General features: G+C 39.7%; 1 protein-coding gene and 1 pseudogene across 1 annotated transcript in view; one reads left to right on the top strand and one right to left on the bottom strand.

The window, feature by feature from the left end:
• Kiaa1328 (KIAA1328 ortholog) overlaps positions 1 to 27,708 on the bottom strand; it is a 244,380-nt gene that overhangs the window by 153,240 nt on the left and 63,432 nt on the right. The window lies entirely within an intron of this gene.
• On the top strand, positions 1,267 to 27,330 carry LOC127204716 (8-oxo-dGDP phosphatase NUDT18-like; annotated as a pseudogene).

Here is a 27,708-nt window from a genome sequence, read left to right as displayed (position 1 = left end):
CGCACTCTGCCAAGTCAGGGTAAGCAAATCCTCAATAGTTCCTGCCCTGCAAACAAGTCTGGCAGAAATATTAGGCCAGAAAGCTGAAGATGGGGCTCCAACGTTATACAGTGTATTGGGTGATTGGTCAGGCAGTAAACTGTCTTAAGTCAATTTGTACATTTTGGAAACTGCTAACCTACACTGCTGATTCACTCAGGAATTTAAGTTTTATTCCTTCTCATGTCTCTGAGGGGCATTGAAAACAAGATAATATAGGACTATAACCAAGTTTAGCTGGTTAGGGGACAAGATCGTTTTAGATCAAGATAAAGAATTTAAACTATTAGGGTTGAGATAAGATAGATATTGAATCTCATTCGGAAATCTACACCCACAAGACAGGAAAGACACTTACTTCAGACTGGACGGATGCAGATGGCCAAGTCACTATGAATGTAACATGTATAGAACTCATTATTCTCATGATTGTCACATGGTTCTCCCTGCTGTATGTAGTTTGTTTTATACATGTGTAATAAAATAAAAGTATATATAAAAGATTTAAATAAGGAAAAAATACTTAAAAGCAATACAAAAATAACTCACTGCACTAATAAAAAGTTTATGGCAAATTTATATGAATATAACAAAGACTTTGAGTACTACATTACTTCACTGTCAGCCCTGCGATCAAGCAGCTCACCTGAGCCTTTCCTGTAGTCCATGTACCATCTCTAGAACAGTGGTTCTCAACCTTCCTAACCTGCGATCCTTTATACAGTTCTTCACATTGTGGTAACCCTAACCATAAAACTATCTCATTGCTACTTCACTGTAATTGTGCTGCTGTTATGACTTATAATGTAAATATCTTATATGTAGGATATCTGATATGTGACCCCTGTGAGAGAGTCAGTCCCCTTCTAAGAGTCATGATAAACAAGTTGAGAACTGCTGCTCTAGCAAATGAAAACCTTACAGAGTTCTGGGCTAAGTTTTCAAGCATCCCAGGGAATTAGTAGGTGTCAGTGCTAAAGAAGTCACAGCACCAACTAAGAGAAGCACTCTGATAAAAGCAGTTGTGCTCTTAAACACTGCAAACAAAACTGTAGTTTTGACAAGGTAAACTTTTCCAAGTGTCGAGTTTCTAAGTGTTCTTCCTCACAATGGTGCCTCCGTGTTAGTAACAAATGCTCCAAGCCTCCAGGACAGCAAGAACTCTAAACATCCTTGTGCTGGCACGCTGTGAACCGCTACACTTCAACTGAGTGACTTTGTGGGAGGATGTGGACGGAGCCAATCCTGACCGCACTAGGGTCCAGTGCTTTGGCTTCACTACCAGACTACTTCCTGGAGAAAAATGGTAATCAGGTTTCTAAGAATTGAGAGAGGGGTTCTAAATTTATGTTGTCATTTCAACTGCCTATTAAATCGTTCTACTAGATAGCAGGAGCCAATGATAGTTTAGTTAAAAACATGCCTTTTCTAAAATATAGACAATTCCACAACTGTACGTTCAAATGTTGACAATTCATAAGAGGTCAACAAAAGTGAAATGCAAGGCCCACTGGTGGCCTGGCACTAAGTGACAAAAAGGTTACTCTCCTGATAAGAATTATTCTGGGTTGTGTTTCTTATTTAAAAAAAAAAAATATTTAGATTACAAAATTAAAGCAAACAAAAGCAACAGTGCATATTTTAGCTGTCATTCTCTACCAAATTGCTTATAACTGTAACCATAAAATGATAATAATTTGCCATATGTGCAGCTGCAAAGCTAAGAAAAGCACTGGTCAGTACAGCACAAGATGTGAACCTACTACCCCCCCTACTGCCAGTGGAACTGAATTGCAATAAAATAAACTAATTTCTCCTCCAATAAGGCATGAAAAGATGCCATGAGTTCTTTTGTAATACTTCTTTAGAAAACACAAATCTGTTTCAGTGCATGTGATACAGTTGGAAATGGTACACATGCAATATGAGTACCACAGTGACAGACATGAGGTGCAGGTAGAAAACTATACAACCTAATGCAAAACTGGTAAGATACAAAACCTGTGCCCTGATCTTCAAGCCACACATATCTAGCAGTTCCCCCTGTGCACCTTGTGTGTGAACACATACACACACACACACACACACACACACACACACACAAACACACACACACACACACACATTTACAGCTTTACCCACAGTTTTATTACCCGCTTCTACCACTTGAGAATAACTTATGTTTTATAAGTTGTGTGTAATCTTTTTAGTGTTCACTGCCACAGGTAAAACACCATATTAATTATAGCATTTAATATGTGCAAAACTACACTGCCAATTTTTAAGTGTTTTCTTCATTTTTAAAATGTTTTATTGATAAAGTTTTTGAGTGTTGTACCCCTAAACCCATTCTCCTATATTCCGTGTTGTGTCTCAGCATACAATTTTGCATAATATGGTGATTTTCAGAAATCCGTGTGTGTGTGTGTGTGTGTGTGTGTGTGTGTGTGTGTGTGTATGTGTGTGTGTGTGCACGTGCGCGCGCATGCACGTGCATGTGTGTGTGATGCATGCTTGTGGACATGCTTATAGAACTGAGTGTATAACAAATAATAAAATTTAAGCACATCTATCCCATTGTGTTCAGGACTAATGTACTTATAAATATCTTGCCTACAAGATGTGCAGGGACAAAGATGGAGCAAAGACTGAGGGAAAAGACTGGTGCTACTTGAGATCCATCCAATAGGAAAGAACCAATCTGTGACACTATTAATGTTATGCTGCTATGCTTGTGGACAGGAGACCAGCATAACTACTCTGAGAGGCTTCACCCAGAAGCTATAAGAAACAGATGCAGAGATCCACAGCTAAACATTAGAATGAGCTCAGGGAGTCCTATGGAAGAGATGGAGGAACCACTGAGAGAGCTGGAGGGGTCATGGACTCTGCAAGAAGACCCACAGAATCAAGTATCCCAGGCCCATGGGGGCTCACAGAGACTGAACTGCCAACCAAAGAGCCGGCATGGACTGGTCCTAGGACCCCTGCACAGATGTAGCAGATGCACAGTTTAGTGTTCATGTGGATCCTCCAGCAACTGCAGTGGGATCCCTCTAACTCATGCCTCCCTTTAAATACCATTCCTCTAACTGGGCTTCCTTGTCTGGTCTCAGTGGGAGAGGATAAGCCTAGTCCAGGGTGGGGTTGGTACCCATTGGGGGACTTCCCCCTTCTCTGAGGAGGAGAAGGAGAATGGGGAGTGGGACTGGGAGGAGAGAGGGGCTACAATCAGGATGTAAAGTGAATGAATTAAAAATGAGTAAATATCCAAACTGTATAATTTTAGTTTTTTAAAGATGGTCTCATTATATAAGCCTATATTAACCTCAAATTCTCAATTGTCTTGCTCCAGTCTCCGAAGTACTGGTATTCAGGTATGCCTACCAGTCAGCTTAAGAATCTTTTATGTGTCTATTTCCTGTAGAATACTAGCATTCTCTCTTTTCTCTTCTCCTCTTCTCTCTCTCTCTCCCCCTCCCATTCTTCCCCTCCCTCCCTCCTCGTTCTCTTTTTCCTCCTCCTCTCTCTCTAATAAAATAAAATAAAATAAAAATAATACTAGCATTGTTCCTATTATCTCCATTTAAATGGGCTCTCTCCTAAGTTATAGCTCTTCACAAGAATTTAGGAGTAAAACAATTTATCTGCATATGTCAACTACAATAAAAAACATAGTCAAGTACCTTTGCTTAAAAACACTTGTGTTTCCTAGTCACTCTATTGAATATGTCACATTTATGCTCTAATTTGACTACCAAGATACTTTCCATATACACAGGAAGACATTTGCATAGTATAAACCTAGTGATCACCTTAGTAAATGGAGAAAAACATTTGATAAAATCAATGTCTTTACAAACCGTAACAGATCCAGAAAGGAACAATTGTACTGTAAGGTCATACATATATGGACAGTCCATAGTTAACACTACGTTTAATAGTAAAAAGTTGATTTTTCTCTAAAAAGAAAAGGATGTTTACTCTCTGCACTCTAACACAGTGCTGCAGAAATTTAGCCAAAGCAATCAGACAATAAAAAAACACATTCAAACAGGGGAAGAAATGGTAAAATTATCTCGGCTGATGGCATGATCTTGTAGACATAACCCAAATTCCAACATTATTCTTAAAAGAGGAAACTGCTAAAATTTGCAAAGAACTACAAAAATTTCAAACAGCAAAAAAGAAACTTATACAAATCAAAAAACCAATCCCACTTCAAAATTATTACCAAGTTATAACCAGAACAGTGTGGCACAGAACAGTGTAAAGAGACACATTGACTACATCAACCCAAAATGGACTGGACTTAGGTCTTGGACCTCCACCTACAAAACCAGATAAAACATTTATAAAACCTATAAAACAAGCTCTGCTGTGTTGTTCCAGCTGATTACCCAAACATGATTCCAAAGACAGTCAGCAAAAGTGAAAACACAAAAGACTTCATCAACTAATCCAACCCCTTTTCTCTCTCTTTTTTTAATTGTTATTCACATTACAACCTGAGTTTAATCCCCTATTTTCCTGTTCCCACCCTCCACCCCTCTTCTGCCCTATTCTCCTCCCATAGACCAGTTGGAGGTTGGTCTGATGTATTTTGATGCTAATTACTGCTTGCATTCTCTGCCTCACCTTGTACCTTGCCTGAGAACCTAACCTGTTTGACCAATAAAAGGTCATCACATCTGGGCAGGGCACCTGGGATAGGCAGGGCTAAACTTCCAGGGCTTTGAGAGTCAGAATCTTAGGAGAAGAGAGGAGAGGAGCAAGAAGGCTGTGCCATGGGTTAGGTGGAGGAGAATCACATGGCCATGTGGAGACTTGGCCTAGATGATGATAATTAGCAAGTATTTGGGATTACGGATGGCAGGTAGCTCAATAGAAATTATTAGAAGCAGAAGGCATGGGATTGGGGCGGGGATGGGCAGTAGTTTAGGGGATTAATATCTACCCTGCCTTAGGTTAACTAAGGCTATTTTAAAATACAACAGGTATCTATGTTTTGATTGATTGCTAGCCGGTTAGAAAATACTGCCGTAATAATTATAGGCCTAATAATAAACATTATTAGGCCATACTGATAAATTAACAACATAGACCTCTCACAGGTAGGGTCCTCCCCCACCCTCTGACCACAGTCTGTCAGGTCTTATCTGAATAGCCTGCACGCCCTTCCTCTGTGTTCCCACAGGGCCTCTCCACCAAGGGGCAGTGACCAAATCTCAGGTACCAGAGTTTATGTCAGTCAGTCCCCCACTCTCCTACACCACGTGGAGAATGAGCTGTCCATCTGCTATATCTGAATAGGTTCTAGGTTCTCTGCTTGCAATGTCCTTGGTTGGTGCATCAGTTTGTGCCAGAGCCCCTGGGTCCAGAACTGCCAGCCCATCCCACCGCCACCACCCACCGCTGTCCTTCCATCCATCTCTTCCATACAACTCCAAGCTCTTAACCAAGAGCCTGGCTTTGAGTCTCAGTATCTGTCCCAATCCCCCACAGAGTGGAGTCACTCAGAGGACATTTATGTTGGGCTAATATCCACTTATACGTGAGTTTATACCATGTGTGTCTTTCTGGGTCTTGGTTACCTGACTCAGGATGATTGTATCTAGTTCCATCCATTTGCCTGAAATTTCAAATTTTCCTTGTTTTTGATAGCTGAGTAGCATTCCATTGTGTAAATGTACCACAGTTCCTGTATCCATTCTTTGGCTGAGGGACATCTAGGTTGTTTCCAGATTCTGGCTATTACAAATAAAGCTGCTATGAACATAGCTGAGCACCTGTCTTTGCTGTATGGTGGAGCATCTTTCAGGTATATGCCCAGGAGTGGTATAGCTGGGTCTTGAGGTAGCACTATTCCCAATTTTCTAAGAAAGCACCAGATTGATTTCCAAAGTGACTGTACAAGTTTGCACTCCCACCAGCAATGGAGGAGTGCTCCCCTTCCTCCACAACTTCGCCAGCATGTGCTGTAAGCATATGTTTTTGATCTTAGCCATTCTCATAGGTGTACGATCAAATCTAAGAGTAGTTTTGATTTGCATTTCCCTGATGACTGAGGACATTGAGCATTTAAGTGTTTCTCAGTCATTTGATATTCCCCTGTTAAGAAATCTGTTTAGCTCTGTACCCCATTTTTAATTGGGTTACTGGTTTGGTGGTGTTTAATTTCTTTCTATATTTTGGATATTAGCCCTTTGTTAGATGTAGGGTGGTGAAGATCTTTTCTCAGTCTATAGGCTGTCATTTTGTTCTGTTCACAGTGTCCTTTACCTTACGGAAGCTTTTCAGTTTCATGAGGTCCCATTTATTAATTGTTGACTTTAGAGCCTGAGCTCTAGTCTCCTATGCCAATGACTTCAAGGCTCTTTCCCACTTTTTCTTCTAACAGATGTAGTATGTCTGGTTTTAGGTTGAGGTCTTTAATCCACTTGGACTTCAGTTTTGTGCAGGCTGATAAATATGGATCTATTTGCATTTTTCTACATGTGGACCTCTGGTTAGACCAGCACCGTTTGTTGAAGATGCTGTCTTTTATCCATTGTATGGTTTTGGTTTCTTTGTTGAAAATCAAGTGTACATAGGTGTGTGGGCTTATTTCTGAATCTTCAATTTAATTCTATTGATGAACCAGACAATTTCTATGCTAGTACCATGCTCTTCTTATTACTGTTGTTCTATAGTATAGCTTGAGATAAGGGATGGATTTTCCACTGGAAGATCTTTTTTTACAGGATTGTTTGAGCTATTCTGAGTTTTTTGTTTTTACATATGAAGTTGATAACTGATCTTTCAAAGTCTTTGTATAGGAATTTTGATGGGATTGCACTGAATCTATAGAGTGCTTTTGGTAAAATGGCCATTTTTACTATGTTGATTTCTCCCACTTCACAAATGTCTTCTGATATCTTCTTCAATTTCTTTCTTCATAGATTTAAAGTTTTTTTTTTTTTTCATACAAGTCTTTCACTTTCTTGGTTAGAGTTACACCAAGATACTTTATATTATTGTGACTATTGTGAATTTCTTTTTCAGCCTGCTTGTCATTTGTATATGGGAGGGCTACTGATTTTTTAAAGTTTATTTTGTATCTAGTCACTTTGCTGAAAGTGTTTATCAGTTGTAGAAGTTCCTCGGAAGACATTTTGGGGTCACTTTTGCATATTATCATATCATCTGCACATAGTGATCATTTTGGTCTTCCTTTCCAATTCATATCCACTTGATCTTATTGCTCTAACTAGGACCTCAAGTACTATATTGAAGAGATACAGAGAGACTCGTACTCCCATATTCAGCATAGAATCATTCACAATAGCTAAGATATGGAAGGCGGCCCACTGTCCATCAGATGACCACATGAGGAAAATATGGTCTTTATTCCATAAGAGAATACTAGTCAGCCTTAAGAAGAAAATTCTTATGTTTGCAACATGGATTCACCTAGATTTCATACAATATAAAATAAGCAAGGTACATACACACACACACACACACACACACACACACACACACACACACACACACACTGCCATCAAACTCATAGGTGAGAGCAGAGGTTGGACAGAGAAAGGGAGCTGTTGAACAGTAAAACAGGAAGACTAACTTTAGATCTATTGCAAGAAGGACAGCTGTAACAGCATTCTGTAGTTCAGAATTCCTAAGAGATTTCAAATGTTTTAACAACAAAGACAAGTAGATATTTAAAAAACCCACAAAGACAAATAGATAAGGAAATAGATTGATTAATTAATGTGACATCCCATAGTGTAAACACATAAAAATGCTATATCTTTCCCCAATATACAGATTTACAATTCTTACTTGTCAATTAAAAATTAAACAGAACAGAAAGGCCAACAACTCATACTATGTGATATATTTTATAATAGTTAAACATTCAAAAATTACCAAGAGCTAACATTTTCTTCATCAATTATATGTAAATGTGCCAAACTCAAAATTATGTTTGTAATAAACTAAAACACATAGGAGAAAAGGTATGATGATATGTATCTTTGTAAGATCAGTCTGATAGGATTATTTATCAAATGTTGCTGAAAACTATTAATATTCCCATTAATATGTGAATATTATCATACAGTTTAAAATGCCAAGAACCCACAATTCATTGATAAGATGATTCCTATGACAAAATTATAAATGACACCTAGTACACAAATAAAACATATCCACTATGGTACTTAAACCCAAAGAGGAATCTATGTTTAGTATTTTTCTAGACTGATAGAAAGTGGCTCTACTAACTCTTACCCTCCACTAATTCTGCAAGCAATAAAAAGCTGTTGGCTTTGCGGCTTTGTTTTTGTTTTTGTTTTTTATCTAAGAAGCAAATTCCTCAGACTATGCTACAAAGGTCCTCCCACACACCAATGAATTTCTTTTTTTTTTTCTTTCATGGTACCTATAGCAGTTAGAGAAATCCTTAATACGATTGCCTTTTCCAGGGCAAAGTGAAGGAAGGGTTGGTGGCGATGTTTAGGGTGATGGGGAGACTAATACAGTATGTTTCCTAAAGGTGAAACAAATACTATAAGCTCACTGTCCATGACAACTCACTTCCTTTGTTTATATTTTGCGTTTTCAGTCAGGATTTCTTGAACATATTAAAAAAAACTGAAGAAATATATGGAAAAGGCCATGACATGTAAAACATATAGGTTTAAACCAGTGGTTCTTTTTTTGTTTTTTTTTTTCCCAGACAGGGTTTCTCTGTGTTATCTTGGCTATCCTGGACTCACTTTGGAGATCAGGTTGGCCTCAAACTCACATCAATCTGTCTGCCTCTGTCTATCAAGTGCTGGGATTATAGGTGTGCACCACCATACCCGGCAAACCAGTAGTTCTTAACCTTTGGGTCATGACCCTTTTGGAGGTTGCACATAAGAGAGCCTGCATATCAGATACTTACATTACTAATCATAACAGTAGCAAATTACAGTTATGAAATAGCAATGAAATAATGGTTGGGTGTTCCCACAACTTGAAGAGCTGTATTAAAGGGTTGCAGCATTAGGAAGGTTGAGAACCACTGGTTGAAACCTTTTACAACTAATTTTACTAAATTATACATCACACTTCTGTGAACTATACCTTGCAAGGTGGGATTCTACAAGCAAAAACATTCTTATATAGAATATGTGGAAGTAAAGGAAAACAGCAATTGTTAAAACAAAACTTAAAAATTTTAAAAATCGTTAAGCTTGGTAGTTTAAAAATGTACAACTCAGCACACATTCCTATTAAAGCACAAAAGCACTATAACGTGATATAGTATAGACCACCTCGTTTCTGGTGTGCTGCTGACGCTGCAGAGATGATTAATTTACACATAACTAAAAAGAAGAGAAAGACGCCTTTCAAATATTCTGATTAGTGATTTTAGAGGGCGGCTAATAGAGCTATACGTGTGCCTACTAACACAAAGAAATCAGCAGTTCCAGGACTACCTATAAATTCAGATCCCAGGGCTGAGTGGAGCTCAGTGGTAGACGACACATCTAGCACGGACCATGTTCCATCCTTAGCACTGTATACAATTGATCAAAGGCCACTGTAGCCCAAAGACATTTTTATAAAGGCAGCCGTTGCCTGTTTGTTTCCTTTTCATTAGAATGGCGCTGGATAGAAGCAGAAGACAGCAGTGGGAACAGGTCTAGTGACGGCCATCGTCTTGGAATGTGCATTATCAGTGGAGGAACATGCTGAATGAATGGGCAGCCAATAATCAGGAGAAGCTGTCAACAACAGCAAAATACAGGTTCCTACGCTGACAAAGATTATTTTCTTTGTTCGTTAAACATTGCGTACTCTAGATGGACCCAGTATTTCATGCATGTTAGGCAGGCATTCTGCCACTGAGCTACAATTCCAGCCCTTAATATAATTCCTGCCTACTGCTGTGGGATTATTATGGCGGCAATACTATGCTATATATTCAGATTGATGTTAATGTGATATTCTGCATTTACCTTAAACAGAAGATGAATTATGGCAAAAGATGAGTGGCTACTGCTTGAATCTGACTTAATCAAGGTCAAGGTAACAAAGCATTCCTGTCACTGGATAGCTGAGCATGGTTAAGAAGCCTATTTTCCTGAACACTACAAAACCAAAGCACTGTGACACTCTCTTAATGCTTTTGCAGGACTTAAACTGCCTACTAAAGAATATAATTCTGTGGGTCTCTGCATCTGTTTCCATCAGCTGCTGGATGAAGCCTCTCAGAATACAGTTAGGCTAGGCTCCTGCCTGCAAGCATAGCAGAGCATCATTAATAGTGTCAGGGGTTGGAGTGGGTCTCAAGTTGGGCCATTCATTGGTTTGCCATTTGCTCAGTCTCTGCTACATCTTTATCCAAGATAAATTTTGGGTCAAAGGTTTTATGGGTGAGTTGGTGTTGCTCTCACTCCACTGGACAGCCTACCTGGCTACAGGAAGTGGTAAGTTCAGGCTCCATGTCCCTCACTGTTAGGACTCTCAGCTAGGGTCACCCCCACAGACTCGCAGAGGCCTCCCCTGTCCCAGAAATGCTTCCCCTATTTTCATTCTCTCTCCAGGCTCTTCCCCTCCCCTGCCTCCTGCTCTGCCAACATCCGATCTCTGACCCTCCCTTTAATCCTCCCATACCCTCTCCTACACAGCTCCCTCCTTCCATCTACTTCAGATAACTATTTTATTTCCTTTTCTGAGTGAGAGTCAATCATCCTCCCTTGGGCCCTCCTTGGCTTCCTTCAGTCTGTGGGTTGCAGCCAAGCAATAGGCCTAACTTGTGTGAAAAAATGGGAAGAAGGATTGAGGGAGCTGGTGGGGTTAAGGACACCACAACAAGACCTACAGAGTAAACTGACCTGGTCCTATGGGGGCTCATAGAGACTGAACCACCAACCAAAGAGCCTGCATGGACTGGACCTAGACCCCCTACACATATGTACCAGATGTGCAGCGTGGTCATCATGTGGGAATCCTAACCATGGGAGTAGCGGCTGTCTGACTCTCCTGCCTGCCTTTGGATCCCTTTCCCCTAGCTGGGCTGCCTTGTCAGGCCCTAGTAGGAGAGGATATGCTTAGTTCTGCTGTGACTTAAGATGCCTGAGTGGGTTGGTACCCCTCAGGGGCCTCTCTTTCCCTGAGAAGGAGAGGATAGAATGAGGGGAGAGGGGACTGAGGGCAGGACTGTAAGGTCTTCATAATTCTCTAATAGGAGCTCCTATAGCAAGAGACCCGAGGGAGCCCTTCTCATTGGTACCCACTGGAAGCTGCTAACAGTAGTGGAGAAATCCTCCTACTATCTATCTTAGTTCAGACTCCGAAGGACAGAGAGGCTCATAAACAAACACTGACTCCTCACAGTTCTGGCAGCTGGACATCTGAGAGCAGAGGTACATTGGTCAGGACTTTCTTCTGAGCTAAAGACTTTCCACCTGTACTTGTATCTTTTCATGACAAAAAGAACCAGAGTGCTTGGAGACGGGGTCTCCTTATACATTCACTAGTCCCATTCATGAGAGAGCAGGCCTTAAAATTGAATTACCCTGCAGCAGCCTCATTTCCTGGGCAAGCACTCTACCTCTAAGCTCTAAGAACATCCCAGTTCTTTATCCTACCTCCTAATAAGACACTGGGGTTAGGATTTCAAAAATCTACGTTTTTGGAGAGACATATACTTTGAGTCCACAACATCAGAAAGAGAAAATAGAGAGGAGGGAAAGGGGCAACAGAGGATGGGATGGGAAAGTGTGTGGGGAATCCTACCAGTTTTCAAAAGATGACAGCTATTGGAATTAACAGAAATTTAAAAAGAAAAAAATTTTTACAAAGATTTAGTGTAAAGGTAAAAATAGATGGAGAATTTCAGCAAAAGGAAACTGTAATAATGAGAACAAAAAAAAAACTCCAATGTGAATACATAGGCACATTGGGACATACACACAGGCACACACGCACACACACACATCACTTTAGACATATATATATATATATACATATATATATATATATACATACATATATATATATATATATATATATATATATATAACAGTCAAGATGTCAAAAGAAATCTTGAATGTATAAAAATTAATTATTGAAACAATGTATGGAGTAGGGCTGGAGGATCTGGAGAGATGGCTAAGTGGTAAAGAGTGCTGGCTGTTTTCCCAGAGGGCCTGGGTTCACTTCGCAGCACCCACATTGGGGCTCACACTGTCTGCAATTCTAGTTCTGGGTGGCGTTGGTGGGGAACACCATGCACAGACATAAACACAGGCAAAATACCTACACATAACACTTTTAAAAAACTGAACAAAAATGAAACAAATGAATGTCGCATCAGCAATAGTACTCCCTAGTAGTGGGAGTTGCTACCGATAAGCCACAGCAGGATTTTACTTGCTAACTACTTGGTCCATGTCACTTTTTAAGTGTCAGAAAATTCTCTGAGGTAAGTGTTTCATCTCACATCCAAGAAACAGATACAACAGCACTCTGAGGGCAGGATTTAGATCGCAGCTGTGTAGCCCACCACACCCTGAACCACTCAACCATTTCTACTGGGTATGTCGTGTCCACCACAGTGGAGCACTATAACCAGCAACAGCCAGAGCAGCAAATGGATCTGTGCTGTGCTGTGCTGTCCTGTCCTGTTATACGTCACCATCATTGCTAAGTTGGCACTAAGTGTTAGCTCAGTTTACACAGTTCTTCCCAGATCGATGAACACTTTCAGGCAATGAAACATCTGGCTCTACCACCTGTATTATTCTGTACTTCTGTTTAGAAGCAATTCTTTCTTTTCCCTCTTCAGAAACACAGTGAGAAAAATCCTACCAAGAAAAAGGTATTGTTATTTCCAAACTGTCACTGCTCACAGGAGACACATTCTTTAATAACAGTGTCAAACAGTGCTGTAAGTACTAAATTTATTTTTAATAAGCATTTCACTTTAGGATAATATTAGATTTATATTTTTAAAAGGCAAAGCTAGTGAAGAAAATTCCCTTGGCTTTCCCCCTCATTCTGAGGGTATTTGTTCCACCCAAGACCAACATTGTTCAGTTGCCAGTAACTGAACTCATTTTATCAGAATGCTTGCAACAGTTTGCTCAGTCCTTCCTTTTTTCTACTTCAGAAATTAATCTAGAGCATATAGAGGGGGAGGAGGTCCCCCTCAGTCACAGTCATAGGAGAGGGGAGTAGGGGGAAAGTGGGAGGGAGGGAGGAATGGGAGGATACAAGGGATGGGATAATAGTTGAGATGTAATATGAATAAATTATACACACACACACACACACACACACACACACACTCATAGTCTCAGCCATACATTTGGATGGCAGCCTACAGAAAGGGGCTGCAGAAAAAAATCTTTGTTTTTGTATCATTTGTCCTCAATTGTGTGGTGTTAGTATATCTTGTTACTGTAGCTAGTATTAAATCCAATTTCTTTAATATTTTCATACTGAAAATCAGCACTTCTCAAAGAATCATGGATGACCTCAGCAGCAAATTTGAACTGATGAGACATCTGGTTTTGTGAACAGAAGTTTTATGATATTTGGACTTTTTATTATGAGAGAACATTGTTGGACAACATAGTCCTCAGCATGTAAGCCATTCTAATAAATCACATTTAATATAAGGATAAATAAGAATAAATATATTTGTTCTAAAAAATAAAGAAAATAATCTAGCATACCATTTAGCATCTAGCTGTCACATCTCCTTACTCTCAACTCTGACAGATTTCTAGTTTCTTTGTTTTTCATGAGTTTAGTAAGTTTTTAGGAACACTAGGCAGGTAATTTTGTAAAACGCTTCTTGATTTGAATCTACTTGATGCTTTTCTCATGGTTACAACAGGTTCTAGTCTTCAGAAAACAGTGGGGCCCTTCTCATCACATCCTGTTAGGGCACATCACACACTGCTGCTGGCACTCTGCCTGCTCAGGTATTTGTGACAAGGTGTGACCACGAAGTTAGCCTTTCTCCCCTTCTCTACTCAAATCTTCAGATAAAGAAATCACTCTCAGAAGTAGAAGATGGGAAGTGAGCTTCCCCACCCACGGTGGTGGAGGCAGGGTAGGGGGTATATTACATATACTGCTTGACACTCTTCCCTAAGAGAGAGAGAGAAGTGGGAGGGGGGAGACGACAGAGAGAGAGGAGAGAGACAGAGAGAGAGAAAGAGAGAGAGAGAGAGAGAGAGAGAGAGAGAGAGAGAGAGAGAGAGAGAGAGAGGAGAGAGAGAGAGGAGAGAGAGAGAGAGAGAGAGGACCTGTGCCAATAATCCCAGCTCTGGCGAGGCTGAGGCAGGAGGATCCATGCGTTCCATGCTAGTCTGAGTAACATAGTGAAACCCTGCTCCCCTCAACTTCCTAAAAAGTTTCCTCTTTTGCCTCATTTTACTAATTGATCATTTTAGTTATTGTGTAAAGGTTCAGATAAAGTAAATGGTTTGGGTTCGGATTTTGTCCTCTTAAGAAAAACCAATGAGGAGTCATTACCCTACTTTTCAGCTCAAAGTTTCTGAAAACAAAACAATTTAATATGTTATAATTGAGGAACAATTTTGATGGCACGGATATATAAAGTTGATCTTGGGAAAGAAGCGAGGATGATTCAAAGGTATGATTTGAGTAGAAGAGTCTTCAATGGGGCTTGGTCTTCAATGGAGCATCGACTGCTGTACATGCTCTGTTTGGGATGCAGGGTAATAAAGGGGCGGAAGGAAAGGAAGTGGATAAGAAAATGAGGGGTCCTTTCCCTAGTAACACAAGGATGCTTAGTTCTGGCCCCTACTGTCAGAAACTCTAACAGTGGAGATCAATAGCAAATCAGTCAGGTATGTGGAAAGGAGAAATACAAATTATTCTTGTTTTGACAACAACTATTCACCAGGCAATCTCTTCCATAGTACACAAGAAATGGAACCACTTTGAACAGAGCTTGCCTCCTTATACACTGAACAGGAGAATGGTCCGGCAACCCCATACTCAGAAGAAAAAAATTCAAGGAATATTTGCTCATTAACAATGATACATTTTAGAGTCATAGCACATAGTGTGTGTGAGGGTGCAACTTTCCCAGTGTTTTCAAACTCCTGCCATATTACTCTTTGAGACTGTGGCGAGGGGAAATGAACATTCTGAGGAATACTCAGAGATTTAAATTCTTTGATTATTTTAAAAATACCTCTAAACACCCTTCACACTATCATTTGGACAGTTAATTTATGCACTCAAGGATGAAATGCACTCCGTTTAATAGCACATGCAAAGTGCTGCTGCTGACAGGAGTATTCACACAATGAAAGACAGAATTTAAAATTCAGATCTTCCCAGCAGCCCTGCATGGAATCACAAGTGGGCACTGCCCCTTTAGGAACTTATTTTCAAAGGACTTACACCAACACCCTATGCATGTGAACTCACCAGAATGCAGTTTGTCTTTCTCATCCACCTTTCTAAGTGTTAACAGCATACCCACACATGCATGTGTCCATACACATACATACAATAGGCAAGGGTGTACATATGAAGGAGAACAGACTTGCAACTGAAAATTACAAAAGCTGAGGATTTCAGAAGCATCAGTAATCAAAAAACAGTTAAAGGACTTCTAGAAAGTCAACAAGGCAAGGGAGGGGCAAGAGAAGGAAAGAAGTTACTGATCTCTTTAAGAATTAACTCAGAAGTTTGAAGCCTTGGTGCCAGAATTTTTAGTTTACTTTTATTTGTTTTTCTTTGTGAGGATCAGGGAGGGGAAAGAGTTGCTTGCCTCACCTCTATGCTCAACTATTTCTCACAACAAAGTATCTTCTACTGCCCTGCTGCTACTAATCCAATGCCAAAAATGGCATTTCTGATGCTTATGCTGATTAAAAAACATTATCCATTTCAAGGAAATTGTAATACAGAGACATAAATATTATAATATATATTCATACATATATAAATCATTTTTCTAAGAGTAAAGATAGCTGATTAGTTTGAACACATCTAAGCAATAATAATCTATTTGTACTAAACAGAAAATATTCTAAACTTTGAAAGTCTATGATCTATCTAAGACAAACATTCTATTTCTCTGCACTGCTCAGCTTATGACTCTTTCTTGAGTCATATCCCCACATAATTCCAAAGGGTTTTCTAGTATTTACTATGTCTTCATGTGCTCTGCCTTCATCAAATCTCTTCATTTTCTAACTTAAATTACAGATTACAATCTAATATATAGGTTTCACAGTTTACGTTTCATTTTCCCATAATATTTATAATAATAAAGCATTGTGGTATGTTATAATAAAGATAAAAGAATAACATGTTACATTTCTCAAGACAGCAACTGCTCACATGCCCCTTACACCTCACCCCAGCTTTAAGAGCTGCATTATAGTTGGCCATTCTACACCCTGTAGTTTCTAAAAATTCAAGGGACTTTCTGTTCAACACACGCAATGTATGCTTATATGACTTCTCTGGGCTAGTAGCTCTCCTAGAATTGTTGTAGTCTTTGGGCTTTTTCTGGTACTACTCAATATTCTTACATTTCTCCAGCTACCGCTTCAGCTTATTATCCTATGATGCTAAATTTCTATACCAGTAAACACTGGGGTTTATCTGTGGCTTTTATTTCTCTGCATGTTCTCATTGGGAAATCTCATCCAAAATTCAAGAGTGTGTATGTATGTATGTGTGTATGTATGTATGTATGTATGTATGTATGTGTATGTGTGTGTTTTTGAGATGTCTCACTGTGTAGCCCAGGCTGACTTTGAACTTGGAATCATCCTGTTTCATTCTTCTTAGTGCTCAAATTATAGGTATGGGCCACCACACCCACAACTAAAACTAAGCTAACTATATACTCTGATGACTCAGCCATAACTGGGTCTACTCTCAAAGTTAATTTGAGCAAAAGGAAAATTGTAATTCTTTTACTCTTTTTAAATTTTCCATACCCACAAATGTCTTATCTATAAACCAGTCATTGAGATTCTGTTAACTCTTGCAATAGGCTCTGTCTTACCTAGTCTACCTATCCCTAGCTAGTAGTCCCTTCCTAAGTATCTCTGCTGCCTCTGATGTGACTCGTTTCTTTGTATCTCCCTCAAGTGGATTACTGATGCATTAGACCATGGACTCCTGCACATTTAATTCACTTTATTTTTATATTTTGAAATTAAAATATAATTATTGTTTTCCTACCCACTTCTCTTCCTCCATGCCCTTGCCCCTTACTCTCGAATTCATGATCTTCTTTGTACACACACACACACACACACACACACACACACACACACACACACACACCTACCTAAATTTATAAAAAATTTTCACAGTTCCTATGGTTACTTGTAATGTATATGATTTTAGAGCTGACCCCTTGGTATTAGAAAATCAAATAGTAGGTTTCCCCTGCTCTTAGCATTCCTTAGGTGCCAGCAGAGGTCAGCCTACGTACTTTTGCCACTGAAGCTACTCAGTGACTTTGGATTTGACTGACCCTCTAGCACCGCTGCCTTCCAATGTGCTCTTGCAACTTCCATCACCACAGCATCCTTCCTTGGCATCAAAGCACACGTTTCTGAACACTTACTTCAGCTCCGCACAACAGAATGGTGATGATGTAACTGTTCTATACATGAACATGTATAGAATCAAACATGGCAAGTGTGATGAAGGTACTGAGATTTTATTTTATTGCGTTCTAATTCAACTTGTCACTTGAAGCTAGGGATTCCCATAATAAATATAAAGATCTATGTTGTTTCTGTCTATCCTGGGGTATGTCCCTCTGTCTAGAAGTATGTGTTTGGAATTACTAAAAATTCAATCTTTAGTAGATATTAAGCTACTCAAGCTATCTATTTCTTCTACAATAAACTTTACCTGTTTACGCCTTTCAGAAAATTTACCCTTTTTACAAATGATATAAAAATTTCATACATAAAGTTATGTTAGTTCCTATAACCCCTTAATATTTTTTAAATATTTATAGAATATGTAGATATCTGGCCTCTATCTTTCTTGAATTGATAACTTATCTTCTTCTCTCTTTTTGTGCCCTACAAGGATGAACAATTACGATTAAGAAAAAAAAGAAAAAGAAACAGGTTGGCCTTAATGGTTTTATCTATTGTCTTCCTGTTTTGTAATTTCATATTTGACATTTACTGTTTCCTCTATAAGCTTCTGGTTTCTTCTGATAATGGCTTTTCCTGTGACAAGCTGATGTCAAACCTAACATTTACTACAGACAAAATCAGCACATCGACTCCATGCTTCACCAAAGAGACGACCAAGTCACTAGAGAGGTGGGTAGATGAATTGGAATAAAAGTATTGCATCTTACAGAGTGGAAAGAATAGGAAACAGAATTGGTCTACTTAGCTACAGAGAGGTAAACAGTAGCAATACAGACATAACTAATAAAGGGAGTGGTATGAATAGATAGAAGGACCTAAGAATAGCTACCTCCTCATCTGAAGTCTTGACCTTGAACAAATACTAACACTTTTTTATAATTCACAGAAAGTAAAAGCAATTAAGGGCCATAAGGCAAATGGTAAATGTGATTCTACGTTTGCAAGGTTCCTTTAACAAGAAGTAGTACAATATTAACTCAAAGCACATTTTTATAACTGAGAGAACAGCTACTGAATATGTAAAGAAGTAAAGCTAAATCAAAAACAACACATTACACATCCAACTATTACTGCAAGGAGGCAATAAAAGAGCATCATAGGAAAACAGAAATGACACAAATAATAAGCTAACAGAACAAGAGAAGACCTAAATTTAACTCTGTCAATAATAGATTAGAAACCATTGATTAAAAAGACATGGTTGGCAGTTAAGATCACTGGCTATTCTTCCAGAGGACCCGGGTTCAGTTCTCAGCATTCACATGGCAGCTCACAGCCACCTCTTACTCCAGCTCAAGAGGATCTAACTCTGTCTTCTCGTCTCCATAGGTACTACACTTCAATCAAATACATTCTTAAAAAAGAAACTAGTATGTTTTTAAATAAGCACATGAAAAAAAATAAAAATATCTTTAAAATTGCAAATGCACTATGATACAATTTGTGGGACACAGGCAACATACAGTTTAAACCTACAATGTTTTCTTTTGTTAAAAAAATTATTAATTTATTCATATTACATCTCAATAGTTATCCCATTCCTTGTATCCTCCCATTTCTCCCTCCCTCCCACTTTCCCCCTACTCCCCTTCCCTATGACCTACAATTTTACATATGTGTAAGAAATAATGAAAAGCTTGGGAACAATGGCCTGTTTTAATGTCCAGATTTAAAAATAAAGAAGCACTAAAAGGCCAGGTGTGGTGGCACACACCTTTAATCCCAGCACTTGGCAGGCAGAGTCAGGCAGATCACTGTGAGTTTGAGGCCAGCCTGATTTACAAAGCTAGTCCAGGACAGCCAAGGCTAACACAGAGAGGGCAGATGGAAACTGAAGACTGCCACTACTACAGGGAAGAGAAAGGGTCTACAAATCCCATGTATGAAACTGTCTTAAGCTCTGGCTGACATGAATTACACACTCACAGAGAAGTCTTCAGGTGGACCATCAGGAATGAATGAACTGATTATAAATTCTAGATACAGCTCAGTCTCAAGAAAGAGTTTAGTGTCTGAGTTTAGATGTAGCAAAAGAAAATTTAACACTCTACAGAATAATACAACAGAATGTAAGTTGTGTACAATGCATCATTCAGTATATGGAAGAGAGATGGAAAATTATAAGAAAATGTGGCTCATGATGGTATCAATGGAGGCCAACCCTAAAATAATCTAGGTGCTGAACTTATACAAGAAAGATATAAAACAATCATTTTAACAATGTTCAATAATAAAAGAACATAGAATTCCACACATAAGAAAATATATAAACTAAAATGGATGTTTTAGACTTGAAATTTTCTGTACATAAAATTTTTCTGAATAAATTTTAAAACACAAAATGTTGATGTTAAAATGAGCTAGTATCAAGAAAGATCAATGTGTTCTCAAATTTGACATTTTTTAATTTCAGTTGGAAAGGTGGTATTGTAAATGGTACTTTTTACATTTCATTCAAAAAAATCTTTTTTTTTTTTTAAATGGAGCAGCAAGTTGAACTCACAGCCTGTGTGTGTGTGCTAGGCATGTGTGTGCTAGGCATGTGTGTGCTAGGCATGTGTGTGCCAGGCATGTGTGTGCCAGGCATGTGTGTGCCAGGCATGTGTGTGCTAGGCATGTGTGTGCTAGGCATGTGTGTGTGTGCTAGGCATGTGTGTGTGTGCTAGGCATGTGTGTGCTAGGCATGTGTGTGCTAGGCATGTGTGTGTGTGCTAGGCATGTGTGTGCTAGGCATGTGTGTGTGTGCTAGGCATGTGTGTGCTAGGCATGTGTGTGCTAGGCATGTGTGTGCTAGGCATGTGTGTGCTAGGCATGTGTGTGTGTGTTAGGCATGTGTGTGCTAGGCATGTGTGTGCTAGGCATGTGTGTGCTAGGCATGTGTGTGCTAGGCAAGCATTCTACCATTGAGACCACATCCTCAGCCCTGGTTCTACTTTTAAATTTCCTTTTGTTTTTATTGATATATAAAATTTGTACATAATCCTGGATTTAACAAAGTCATTTCCATACCAGAATATAATATACTTTGAGTATATTACCTTTTGTCTTAGTTATTGCTCTATTGCTCAGATGAAACACCAAACAACTTATAAAAGAAGCATTTAATTGAGGGAAGGCTTGCTTACAGTTTCAGAGGGTGAGTCAATGACCATCATGGCAGGAAGCACAGCAGCAAGGCAGGCATGGAGCTGAGAACTTATACCTTGATCTGCAGGCAGCAGGCAAAAAGAGTGAGCATCTCAAAGCCTACCCCTAGTGACACACCTCCTCCAAGGCCACACCTCCTAATCCTTCCCAAAGAGTCTACCAACTGGTAACCAAACATTCAAATGCATGAGCCTATGGGGGCCAGTCTCATCCAGACCACCACAGCTCTCATACCCTAATACCCTTCATTTTGCTCTCTCCCGTCTCTCATTAGTGCCCTTTATTCCCATTGTCGGGTTCATCTTTCTTTTCATATATATGATTTACATAACTATATAAAATCTAGGACCCAGAAATAGTAGGAAATACATTGTTGTTTCATTTCTGTTGCTGTGATAAAATAACCTGACAAAAAGCAATTTATGGAAGAGTTTATTTGATTTATATGTTCAGGTTATAATAAGTCTATTATTGCAGGCAAGTCAAAGCAGGATCTTAAAAGTTCATTTTCACGGTCAAGAACAGAGAGAGAGTCAACATATAACTCCTTGCTTGCTTTCAATTACTTTTCTGTTCTCTTACACCTCAAGACTCCCTGTCCAGGAAATGGTGGTGTCTACAATGGACTGAGCCTTCCTATATCAACAAACAAGACAGTCCTCCATGGAATACCCACAGACCAACTTGATGGTTCCTCATTAAGACTCTCTTCCCAGGTGATTCTGGGTTATATGAAATTGAGAGATATCAGTACACATGTGCTATTTGTGTTTTTGAGATTACCTTAATCCACTTAACTATAACAACCACTTGTGTTAGTTTTCTGGAAAACAGCCTAATTTCATTCTTATTTACAGCTGAATAAAATTACATGCCATATTTTCTTTATCCACTACTCTACAATAGATATCTAGTTGGTACCACTACTTGACAATTGCAAACAGTGCTATAAGAAAAATTGATTTGCAACCATCTCCACTATGTTGATGTAGAGTCTTTGAATAACACATCTATGAGTAATATAGCTGAATCATATTGATTCTCATTTTCATTTTGAGGGTCCTCTACACTAACGTCTATGTGGCTGGATTAAGTTTCATTCTGACATGCAGGGTATAAGGGTTCTGCCTTTTCTGCATCCTTACAAGCACTATTATGCTTTTTTCATGACTGCCATACTGACTAGGGTGATGTGGAATTGCATGCCATTTTAATTTGTATTTCAGATAGCTAGCTAGTATGGTTGAACTTTTATGCTTACTGATTATTTGTATTTCACTTTTTCTGAGCTCATTTCATTAGCCCACTTACTAATTAGGTTTTCTGACATCTTGCTTTGGTTTTTGAGTTCTTTGTATATTCTATATATTAATCCGATATAGCTTATTGAATGATTATTAATATTTAACATTGAATTATTATCTTAGTGAAATCAGCAGTTACTCTTAACCAGCTTTCTACCCAAATAACCACACATAGAGACCAGGATCTATTTAATTACCTTACAGCACAATGCTGTGAAATAATGACTCCATCCTAAACCTCCATCCTAGTATAGTTTCCTACTATTCTGATTTCCCATTTTATACTTGCTTTTAAGTCATCTCCTGAGGCCCAGTTCATTTCTCCTGATGTTTCCCTGTCTTCTCTTCCTGGCTCCAAGCTCTGCTTCCTTCTTTTTCTCCTCCCCCACTGCATCAGGATGTCCCACTCTATTCTATGTTATTGCTCAGCAATTGGCTAGTTTGTTTTTATTGACAACACAGAGAACAAATGGTGACATGTTTGCACAAACTTGAAACAGAATAAACATAACAATGCAGTGTCCTGATTGAAACCAGATAGTGGAGTGAAGATATCAACATTTGAATGAACAAGGGTAAACTGTTCACAGCCATCAAGAACATCATGCCAACATACTGGTAAAGATCTTCCATTGTGTAGGTTGTTTCATTACATGATTTGTGTTTTACTTTGGCATGAGGGTTTTTCATTGTTGAGTTTTTTGTTTAGTTTTGCTTTTAAAAAATCTCAGTTTTCCTGGGAATAAAGCTTCCTCAAGACCCAGCCATTCCACTCCTTGGAATATACCCAGAAGATGTCCCACACAACAAGAAAATTTGCTCAACCATGTTCATAGCAGCCTTATTCATAATAGCCAGAACATGGAAACAGCCTAAGTGTCCCTTAGTTGAAAAATGGATAAAGAAACTGTGGTACATTTACACTATGGATACTACTCAGCTATTAAAAACAAGGAATTTCTGAAATTTGTGGACAAATGGATTGAACTAGAAATGATCATAATGAGTGAGTTAACCCAGAAACAGAAAGACTCAAATGGTATATACTGGACACTAGCCCAACAGGCAAGTCCCATGAAAGTCTTCACTTAACAGGAAAAGTGGGACAGAGGGGAGAACATCCTATTGGGACTTTAGGTGAGAGAAGCATGGGAGAATGGAGAAATAGAAGGATCCAGAGGGTCCTAGAAACCTACAAGAAGAACATTATGATGGGCAGATCTGGGCCCAGGGGTCCTGCTCAAACTATGGCACGAGCCAAGGACAATACGTGCAGTAAACTTTGAACCCCTACCCAGATCTAGCCAATGGTCAGAACATTCTCCATAGCTGAGTGGAGAGTGGGGTCTGACTTTCACATGAACTCTGGTGCCCCATATTTGACCACGTCCCCTGGATGGGGAGGCCTGGTGGCACTCAGAGGAAGGATAGCAGGCTAGCAAGAAGAGACTTGATATCCTATGAGCATACACAGGGGGAGGATGTCCCCCTCAGTCAGCCACAGGGGAGGGGAGTAAGGGGAAATGGGAGGGAGAGAAGAATGGGAGGATACAAAGGATGGGATAACAATTGAGATGTAATATGAATAAATTAATAAAATATATTTAAAAGTAAAAGTGAGATAAAAAAAAGAAATCCCAGTTTTCAATTTTTTTTTTTTTTTTTTTTTTTTTAATCTTTAAGAATCTCATTTGGTTTCAGTTTTTTTTTTTTTTTTTTTTTTTTTTTTAATTTTTTTTTTGAGTCTTTTTTTTTTTATTAATTTATTCTTGTTACATCTCAATGTTTATCCCATCCCTTGTATCCTCCCATTCCTCCCCCCCCCCAATTTTCCCATTATTCCCCTCCCCTATGACTGTTCCTGAGGGGGATTACGTCCCCCTATATATTCTCATAGGGTATCAAGTCTCTTCTTGGCTACTTGCTGTCCTTCCTTTGAGTGCCACCAGGTCTCCCCCTCCAGGGGACATGGTCAAATGTGAGGCACCAGAGTATGTGAGAAAGTCGTATCACACTCTCCACTCAACTGTGGAGAATATTCTGACCATTGGCTAGATCTGGGAAGGGGTTTAAAGTTTACCTCCTGTATTGTCCTTGGCTGGTGCCTTAGTTTGAGCGGGACCCCTGGGCCCAAATCTGCCTATCATATTGTTCTACTTGTAGATTTCTAGGACCCTCTAAATGAGAGACGCATGGGAGACCAGTTTTCAATTGTTGGCATTATTTCTTGAACAATTAAGAGTTCTTTTCAGAATATCCTTACGTATGCCAATATATTGAAAAGTTTTCCGTATTTCATCTTCTAAATCTCAGATCTTAAAGTTTTTGAACTGTTACTATTTGGAGTTGAATTTTTTGTTTGTTTGTTTGTTTGTTTTCATTTTTCAAGACAGAGTTTCTCCGTGTAGCCTTGGCGGCCCTTGACTCACTTTATAGACAAGGCTGGCCTCGAACTTACAATGATCCACCTGCCCCTGCCTCCCAATTACTGGAATTACAGGTATGAGCCACAGAGTCCAGCTTAGAGCTGATTTTTGTATAGGATTAAGGGTAAAGGACACCTCCCTCCAATAAAATTCAAAGCCCTAAACTCAGCCAGCTACTTGGACATTGCAGAAGCATCTGACCCAGATACTAGATACCCTCAGGCATCAGATGGTTTACAAAAAGAGACAAAAGACCCTTAAGTTTCAAAAACAGCTTATCTAAGGAAAACAACTAACTCTTCCATTCTGTCTCCAAGGGAACCACTTTCACCCGTCCCTACCCTTAGCTACAAAAACCCAAACTTAAAGCATGTGATCTCCTTTCTTTGAAACTTGGTTACTGTATTGCTGTGCCCTATACCCAGATCACAGTGTGGTCAAATCTTGAGACATCACCTCTCAGATTCAATAAAATTGCTCTAGCTGTTAGGGTCACCTAAGTTCTCACCCTGCATTACCTCCTACCAATTTAATTCTTACGGTAGAGATGTAGTTTCATTCTTTACATGTGGAATGCATGCTTTGGTATTTTTGCCAAAACTTAGGTGGCGGAAGCTGTGTAGGTTTATACTCACGCCTTCTATGCTATTCCACCGGTTTGTCTCTTTTCGTGTCAGTACTTTGTTGCTAGCTATCATGGCTCCATGGTGTAACCTGAAATCAGGCACGGTGCACTTGTTCAGGGTAGCTCTGACTATCCTGGACCTTCTGCTCTTCCACAAGAATATTAGGATTGTTCGATTTCTGTGAAGAGTGACATTTGGATTTTGATGGGAGTTCTTTTTGGTATGACAGCCACTTCCACAAAATTAATTCTGTGAATTCATGACTGTGAGAGGTATTTGTCAATATATTTCAACAGTGGTTAAATTTTTAGTGTATATGTCTTCCACTTTTTTGTTAGGCTTATTCTAAGGTTTCTATTTCTTAAATTTGTATGAATTGAGCTGGTTCCCTAATTTCTTTCTCAGCATGTTTGTTATATTTTATCTTAATTCTGAATCCAACACTTCACTTCAAATGCTTATCCAGTCTAAGATTTCTTGTAGTTTTTTTTTCAGCTCCTTATACTGAATCTTATGATTTGCAAGTAAGGCTAGTCTGACTTATTCCCTGTTATTTGTATCTTATTTCCTTCTCTTGCTTATTGGGTTAGCTAAGACTTCAAATTCTATATTGGAAAATAGTTGAAAAAGCAGACATGTTTGTCTTGTTCTGTTTGTAGATGGAGTTATGAGTTTGTCTTCACTTAGTACAATGTTAAACAGACTTGTCATGCATAGCCCTTACTACACTGGGATATGTTCTTTCTAAGTCTGGCTCCTTCAAGGGTAGCTCTGCTTTTTAATATAAATTTTCAGTTATTTACTCCAATAGATATTTGCATGCTGAACATGAATCCTTCTGAGCTTGACGGGTTTTGTTGTTTGGTTTTCTTTTCAGATTCCTTGGGACTCTTATAAAAGTAATTCAATCTTAGCCCTATTATCTAATAAATACTCTTCTACCACCATGCTTAAGATTTTCTGTGGTCCATCAAAAGGCTTTCTTAAGAAACATATAACATGCTCTGGCCTGGCACACAAAAACAGATTGGTCAACTGAGTAGGCCCTTTGCTTTTTATATTTCTTGCTATCATAGTCTAAAGATATTATGGTAAAAAAGGACAAGCTGGTTACACAAATAACCTTAAGATTTTGTAACTGAAGGCAGGGAAGGGAACGAGGGTGCATTGACCCACCGCAGCTCAGGTCCCCACGGCCTGCCTGGTAGGGGAGGGGGTCTGGCAGGTCCCAGTTTGCCACAGCCCCGGAGTTTTGATGGCTATGGGAGGCTTGGAGGTGCACAGACCACCTGGCTGGGAGGGGCAAGGGGTTGCTGGTGCAAAACTGTGATTCGGAGCTGGCTGGCAAGGCGAGGTCGCCTGTGCGGATGCGGAAGAATATCTGCTATGTGGTGGGGGCCGTGTTCCTCAAAGAGCAGGATGAGGTGTTGATGATGCAAAAGACCAAGGTAGTGCAGGGGATCGTGGTACCTCCAGGCAGGGAGGATGGAGCCAGGAGAGACCATGGTGGAGGTGATGCGGCCGGAGGTAGAGTTCTGAAGACTTCCAAGAATGCGGATGCTGAGTCCCTACAGGCTAGCTGGTACCCAAGGGTCTCCCTGCCCACTTCGCTTAGAGCCCATGATGTTCTGCAGCTGGTAGAGCTGGGTGCCAAATTCTGCCAACAAGCCATGCACCCTCTCTCACTCTGCCTCAAGAGCTTCCCTGCAGTGTGGTCTGCCCGCGGTTGGTGACTGCCTTTACAACAGTCCAGTCGGAGTGGGGACTGGTGAGCACAGTGCGGACACCTCACTTGTCCATCACTGTCTGTGGTTTTACCCCTATGGAGCAAAGGGGCGGCATCAATGCGGCCATCTTGCGGCTGCTACAAGAATGTCTGACTCTGCACAGTTTGGCAGTGGAGACCAAGGGGTTGCTTGGGCTGCAACACCTAGGCAGAGACCACATGGATGGTATCTGCCTGAATGTGCGCGTGATGGTGGCTTTTCGGAACCCAGGGATCCAACATGAGTCCCCAGAGGTTCGGGGTGAGAACTACTTTTGGTGGAAAGTATTAGAGAAAGACTTAGAAAAACAGCTTCTACACAGAGTCCAGGAATCATCCCCCTAAACAGACAGAGAGGTGCATACTGAGAGCCACGCTCCCTCTGCGGCAGGGAAGAGGCTGGCAATGTGAGCTCTCATTGCACTGCGCAAGGGCGCAGGAACCCCACATTGAGCCCAAAGGGAGGCTGCCTTGAATCCAGTGTTAATGGGCTCAGCTGTTCTGAGGGCACACAGTGCTTCTCTTTAAGATGGTGAGTAGCTTTTTGAACCCTAAACGGCAGCATTTTCCTTGTCCATTTTGGAAAAGGCCCATGCCAATCCCCCAAGCTCTTAGGAATGTCGTGGGGGGTGGCATATGGGGGACTCATCCCTCATAGCAGAGCAAAAAGGTGTTACTTTTAAAAAAAGATTTTGTAACTGTAAAACTGTGTTTTGTATTTTT

This window comes from Acomys russatus, chromosome 20 (assembly GCF_903995435.1).
Source record: "Acomys russatus chromosome 20, mAcoRus1.1, whole genome shotgun sequence".
In the NCBI taxonomy this organism is placed as follows: domain Eukaryota; kingdom Metazoa; phylum Chordata; class Mammalia; order Rodentia; family Muridae; genus Acomys; species Acomys russatus.
Note: the sequence above shows the minus strand (reverse complement) of the source record. Positions and strands in the feature narration are given on the sequence as shown.